Below are 7,258 nucleotides of genomic sequence, written 5' to 3'. Positions count from 1 at the left end.
TCACCACATTCTTGAGTTGCGATTTTCTTCCATGCTCCCAGGCCATCGGAGGATGAGCGAAGCGGACATTGAGCAGATGAACGACATGCGCAAAGGGGACATTGGCGTCTCGCGAATCCACGGTTTTATGGCGAGCCTAGCCGGCGGGTATCATAATGTCCCCTACACAACAACGGACATGCACAATGTAAGTGCGAAGCAACGAAGGGTGGGTGGCCTAGATGCGGAATCGTGCTTAAGGTATCTCCGAGAGTGCAAGGCAAATGATCCAGCACTGTACTACAAAGAAGTTGTTGACGGGGAGGGCGTGTTACAACATTTGTTTTGGTGTGATGGCACCAGCCAAATTGATTACCATGTATTTGGAGACGTGGTTGCATTTGATGCACAAGAAAAACGTTTACCTTTCACCTCTTGTAGTATTCTCTTGTGTGAATCACCATAACCAAACGGTTGTCTTTGCCGCTGCACTCGTGGCAGACGAGAAAGAAGAGACCTATGTCTGGCTGCTTCAACAGTTGCAAACTGCAATGAAAAGGAAGGCTCCCGTGTCCATAATAACCGACGGTGACAGGCAAATGAAGTCTGCGATCGAGCAAGTTTTTCCAGAGGCTCACCATCGACTCTGTGCTTGGCACCTACTCCGAAACGCCACGAGCAACATCGGAAAGCCTAACTTTACCAGGATGTTTAAGGATTGCATGCTTCGCGACTACGAGGTCGGAACATTCCAGAAAAAGTGGTTTGAGATGGTGGAGAAATTTGGCTCGTCGATAAAAGATGGGTACAAGACATGTACAAGAGAAGGCACAGTTGGGTCACAGCACACATACGAGGAAAGTTCTTTGCCAGATTTCGCACAACCTCAAGGTGCGAGGGCTTGCATGCTGTGATATCACGGTATGTTAAGTCTCGATACAATTACACTGATTTTTTACGTCACTTCCATCAATGCTTGATGTTCGTTCGTGCAAAGGAAGTGAAGGCTGATTTTGAGTGTGCAAAGGGTGACCCTGTTATGACCACCAACTTGAAACAATTGGAGCGGAGTGCAGCTGAGAGGTACACTCAGGCAATATTCTATTTGTTTGTTCCCATTCTTGACAGGGCTTGTGCAATGAGGGTGGTTGATTCTGAAGACAACGGTTCATATTTTATCCACACCGTCGCTCGATACGGCACTCCGGGAAAAGATTGGCGTGTTGTTGCAACGTCTAAAATGAGCGAGGTCCGATGCACGTGCATGAGAATGGAATGTTTCAGGGTCCCCTGCGAACATATAATTGCGGTGCTTGTTCTTAACAATGTTCATGAGATCCCAAGGTCTCTGATATTTCCGAGATGGACCAAGGATGCAAAAGTGGTGGCGGTGCAGTCGATGGGCGTGATTTGAGATTCTGTACAACTAACGCAACATTGGTGCCTAATGGATTGGTACCGGAAAGTGTGCAAAATTACATATCACAAAACTGAAAAGTTTCAATTTGCAAGAGACATTGTCATGCTGATGCTGAAGTACTTCGAGAACGAAGATGCAGTGGACATTAGTTTTTCACTCGAGGGGCCACCCATTGAAGGTGGCAGAGCCCCAGCACGGAATCCACCCAGGTGCAATACAAAGGGAAATGGTGCTAACGGTGGAAAGAAAACCCATCAATGTCGTTTGTGCTGGGAGGTGGGACACAATAGGACGACGTGTCCGGACCGCCGCACAATGGAGTCATCCAGCGCAGTTGCAGATGACATGGATTCGATGGGACACTGACATGGTGGGTTAGTCGTTTTAAAGATGATCTAGTTAACATTTATGCCTTGATAAATGGTTCTAATCATTTGGTTTTTACAATGGTGTCAGCTCTATGATAACCTATCCGGGGATCTATATGTGACCGCGGAGATTCTTTTGTTTCGATGCTCCGATAGTGACACGCAGGCTGGGTTTGTTAATAGCGACTTCACTGGGACCAACATGTCCGGGCCAGTCATGTCTCTCGCCAATTGAGCAAAGGGGGCCTATAGTCGTCACCACTGTGTGTCGCAACGGTAGGTTGGTCGAACCTTTTCAGATTCTCCGTTGTGGATAATCGTGCGTAAATTCCAAACAAAATAGCATATAATGCTACATACTGTAATGCCAGATACGAGGGGCTCGGATACGAGAAGTATAAAGCCATAAACAACAAGATTCAACAACACACATTAATAATTTAAATGCTTCGATTTTACAAAGCAATAATTTAATACTGACTGTCCATGTACTGAGTGGTTTAATCGTCTTTAGGGTTCTTTTCTTCTTACATTAATTGTTTAATTTTATTACTCATTGAATAGCTATTATCCGTTTTTTTTTTCAACGAAATAATTTAATTTATTCCTTTACCTTTCCAAAAATAAAAGAGGTGTATTATTATTTTATTGAATAATAAAATCTCCTCAACCAATCATATTGCACGAATGCAATCCCGTGTTCAATTGGAAAACATGTGCATGTTCCTTATTCAACATTTCTGTTAATTTTATGCACCAGAAAAGTTGGTTTTACAGAGTATTTTATTTATTATATCCTAAGAAAATTTAAATATTTAATACTGCTGTTAGATTGTTCAGCAACTAATTATACATGCAATAACTAATTTGGTGTTCCTCTTTTTTTTTTTTTTGTCTTAAGTGTTCCTCTTCTTTGTTCAGCCATGTTAGGTTTTTTTTTTGTTGGGTATTGTAAAGAGCCATTCCAAACCAGTGATCTAGTTTTAACAAAATAATTAATAACCCAACACTTGAGCCCATCATTGGTTTCAGAAAAAAATTATAATCTGCAGGCCCATCTGGATTGAGTCAAGTCCAACCAGCAGTGTTCCAACTTGACCCGCCCGACTCGAAATACCTTCTGCCTTTCCTTCGTCATTCTCTATCCCACCATCTCCACGCTGCTTGGATCCTTCCTTGTTGATCGTCTCCAGCAAAACTATACGTCTACCTGAAACAACATTCCTTGTTATCAACAGCGATTGAAACCCTTCCGGCGATGACACTATGCAGATCGTCATCCTCCGAACCAATGAGTCACGACAGATGCGCCATTCGGAGAGTAGGCAGCTTTGCAGTGTGATTCTGCGAGGGGGGACTTCCTGCAACTCCATTAATGGTCAGTGATGGAAACGTAAACATCCACGCGATTCTAGTATGCGTCAAACGATATCAACGATGAAACTCCTTCCTTCCCAGCCCAACCCCATCGTCTCTGATTAAACGTAACGCAGAATCATTAACTTCAAATCATTCCATCTTAAAAATCATTAACTAACTCTACATAAACCCAGATAGTTTTCAGATCTAACAAAAATAACTAGCAACAAAATAAATTTGTAAAATAGCCCCTCTGACACAAGATATCCACTAACCAATCAAAGGAGGAAAGAGGAAGGGTGATCTCTACCATTGGATTAAAAAAACAAGAGAGATCCAACGGCCAACATCAACAGGCGCACCGGTCAGCCGAAGATAAGTGTTATGTGCACTGGTGTGCCAAACATCTTCGGCACATGGAATCCGCTCCCTACTATGTGGGTGATATTGCTAGGAGTGGGCAGTCTAAACAAAGTAGTAGGCACAACGAATGTCAGTAAGGCTAGTGGAGGAGGTAGTTAGACACCTCTGAACGAGCTGCTATGGTAGTTTAGAGGTTAAACATAAAGAGTATACGCAATTTAGAATTTTGATTAGTTTTTTAAAAGAGTTAATCACAATTTAATGTTCGGATATTTTTGTTACATGAAATTCACCTTTCATAGATTAAACGTTAGTTTTGCTTTTTTTTTTTTATAGATATTTTTGTTAGCAATCTACATTTTTGCGAATAGAAATAGTAATTTTTCTTTTTTTTATAATTAAAATGATCTAACCTTATAAAAAATAAACAAAATGACTAATTTATTTATTTGATCTATTGACGGTTAAATTGTCAATAACTTAATTAAATAATTAAAAAATAAAAGTTAAATAAATTTACCAGTCACCTAGACTGACGATAATTCAAGATTATGTTAGCAATGGTAAATTTCGCGACTGTTGAGTCGTTATCATTGCTGTTGCAAGGGCTTTGGCGCCAGGGTTCGAACATGCATTCTGAAGGTAGATAGGCTTAACTCCATCTTTGTCTTTATTAATATATGTGTGAATTAAAATATGAAATCTGCTATACATGCAAGTCTTTTTGGTATATAAGTTCATACAAGTTGACTCAAACCTAACAAAAATGACCTTCAGTTAGATTGCGTATAAACACGCGCTTTTCTAACTCTTGAATAACGCAAATGGTTCTTTTCCCTCAATCAAAATCGCAACACTCAAAATTCAAACAAGGATCAAAATCTCTCAAAAATCTCTGAAAATCGTCGTGAAAAGTAAAGGAAGTTGCGAAGCTAAATTCGAAAAGAATTATGAGAAAATGAAATAAGAAGATGAAGAATAAGAAGTAGCAGAAGATGAGGAGGAGGAAGAAGAGTTTTGAATTATGCAGAACTTATCAGCACACATATATATACTAAAAATTCTTAAACAATACACTCAAATATTTTTGTGTTACACCCAAATATCTTCGTGTTACATCTAAATTTGCTGCAAATATAGAAAAATATTTCCTCTAATGCTGCATTTTTTTTCTTATTTCTTTCTTTCATTTAGTTGAATAAATGTAAGTTTATCCTCTTCCAAGTAATTTTGCATCATTATGTATTTTTTCTTCTTCTTCATTTGATTTTTTTTTGTTTTTATTCTTGTTAAAAGAGTAAAATAAGAAGAAACTTGAGAAGGTAAAACAAAAACAAAAATATGAATAAAAAAAAAGAAAAAGAAGATGGTGATGATGATGAAAAAAAAGAAGAAGCAGCAGCAGAAAATGAAGAAGAGGAAGAGGAAGAGTTTTGAATTATACAGAACTTATCAGTACACATACACTAAAAATTCTTAAATAATACACTCAAATATCTTCGTGTTACACCCAAATTTCCTGCAAATACAGAAAAATGTTTCCTATAATGCTGCACTTTTTTTCTTCTTCCTTTTTTTTTCCCTTATTTCTTTCTTTCTTTTAGTTGAATGAATATAAGTTCATCCTCTTCCAAGTAATTTTGTACCATTATATGTTTCATCTTCTTTTTTGTTTGATTTTTTTTTATTCTTGTTAAGAAAGTAAAAAAAGAAGAAACTTGAGAAAAAAAGATGAATAAGAAAAAAAGAAGATGATGATGATGATGAAAAAGAATAAGAAGAAGCAGAAAATGAGAAGGAGAGAGAAGAGGAATTTTGAATTATGCAGAATTTATCAGCACACATATACAAAAAATTCTTAAACAATACACTCAAATATCTTCGTATTACATCGAAATTTGTTGTAAATATAGAAAAATATTTTCTTTAATGCAGAACGTTTATATTACGTTCAATTCAAACCATCAACAATGAACAACAATTTTCACAAACAAAAATAATATTATTCACCTAAAGATCATAAACTACTAATGAAAATATTAACTAGAATCAAACCAAAACAATAATCAACTTCGTTCTGGTTCAATTAACAATCTGAACTTGAATTATTCATTATTTTCAACAACGAGATAACTGTTCAAAACTGATTTTAGAGCTTAATTTCAAAAATGTATAGAACGAACGAAGAGAAACGCAAAGAACGCAGAGATGGAAGAGACCCGTAGATCGAAAACTTGTGAGAAAATTCGAAAATGGAAATGAAATCCTTTCGAAAAAGGCATCAATATATTCGCGTGTTGATAGAAAAGTTAGTTAGATTAAGAGGCGCGTAAGGTGAATTAGGGTAAAATGACTTGTATGGACTTGTATGAAAAAATGACTTGTATGTGAAAAGTAATTCTTAAAATATAGAGTAAATGCCCTTTCCGGTCCCTAACCATTTGCCCGATGGACTTCCCACCCCTAAGAAATCTAAAAACCCAAATCGGTCCTTATCTATTTTGATATATGTACATTCCAGTCCCTACCAGTCCCTATCTACTTTGAGTAAATGCCCTTTCCGGTCCCTAATCAGGGACTGGAACGTACATATATCAAAGTAGATAGGGACCGATTTGGGTTTTAGATTTCTTAGGAAGTGAGAAGTCCATCGGACAAAAGGTTAGGGACCGAAAAGGACATTTACTCTAAAATATATATTGTTTAAAATTTCTGTTCAATGTTATTTTTATTACTGTACTTAATTACTTGTAAAAAATTGCATTAATAAAGAAATTAATAAATTTTTTTTAAGTTTTTTTTTTTAAATACAAAGTCTTTTTGAACAATTATTTTTAGAAAAATTGTATCTGCATCCCGAATTAAGATATGTATACAAATTTGGTTGATAACTCTAATCGAAAATAAGATTAAAATACAAGCAAACATTTTTTTTTTTGATAGTTCCAGAAGATTCCACAATGGATTATATTATGACTTATTCTATAATTTGTTAATTAATTACTTTTATGCCTTACATATATAAGGAACTTGTAGTTTGGATTCTTCCAAAGGTGGATTAATAGAAGGGTACTCCTCAATAATGGCCCCCATTTTTTCAATTTGTAAATGCAGCAGACAACTTATAGAAGCAAGAAATTACAACTCTGTCCATTGGTCATCCATTGCTAATAAGCAATTAGGGGAGGGAACGAGTATTATATATTGGAAGTGGGTTGGCAGTGTATCATTGCCAATTGTTTAATGCAGTACAAATAGAGGGGCTACATTACACCAAATTGAACCAACATAAAAAACACAACGTGAAACATAAGTAGAAATGCGAATAACTGAATAAGACATGACACACTAAGTTTTACTTTTAAGAAACTAGATCTGCATTGATGTTAATTAGCTTGAGCCATATTATGAACAAATTGCTTTCTCGTAAGCTCTTCTCTCACATTGAATAAATCCACTATAATTAACAAACTTAGAGCTGATATGATATTAGTTTATTATATGACTAATTGTGATGGTGATTGAACATTCAAAAAAAAGGCACTTATTCAAATAAAGATGCTAAAAACATCTTTTTATAAAAAATTTTATATTAAAAAGTATGTTTTGTTTATTTAGTCACACTTTAAAAAAAATAATACTTTTATAACACATTAAAATTAAACCATACAATTTATTATCTAATAATAAAAGAAAAATATTTTCATATGAAGATAATAATAAAATTTTTATGATCGGAACAGAGTTAGAGCAATCTGATTGGTCTCCC

The sequence above is a fragment of the Arachis ipaensis genome, chromosome B06 (genome assembly GCF_000816755.2).
Source record: "Arachis ipaensis cultivar K30076 chromosome B06, Araip1.1, whole genome shotgun sequence".
In the NCBI taxonomy this organism is placed as follows: domain Eukaryota; kingdom Viridiplantae; phylum Streptophyta; class Magnoliopsida; order Fabales; family Fabaceae; genus Arachis; species Arachis ipaensis.
Note: the sequence above shows the minus strand (reverse complement) of the source record.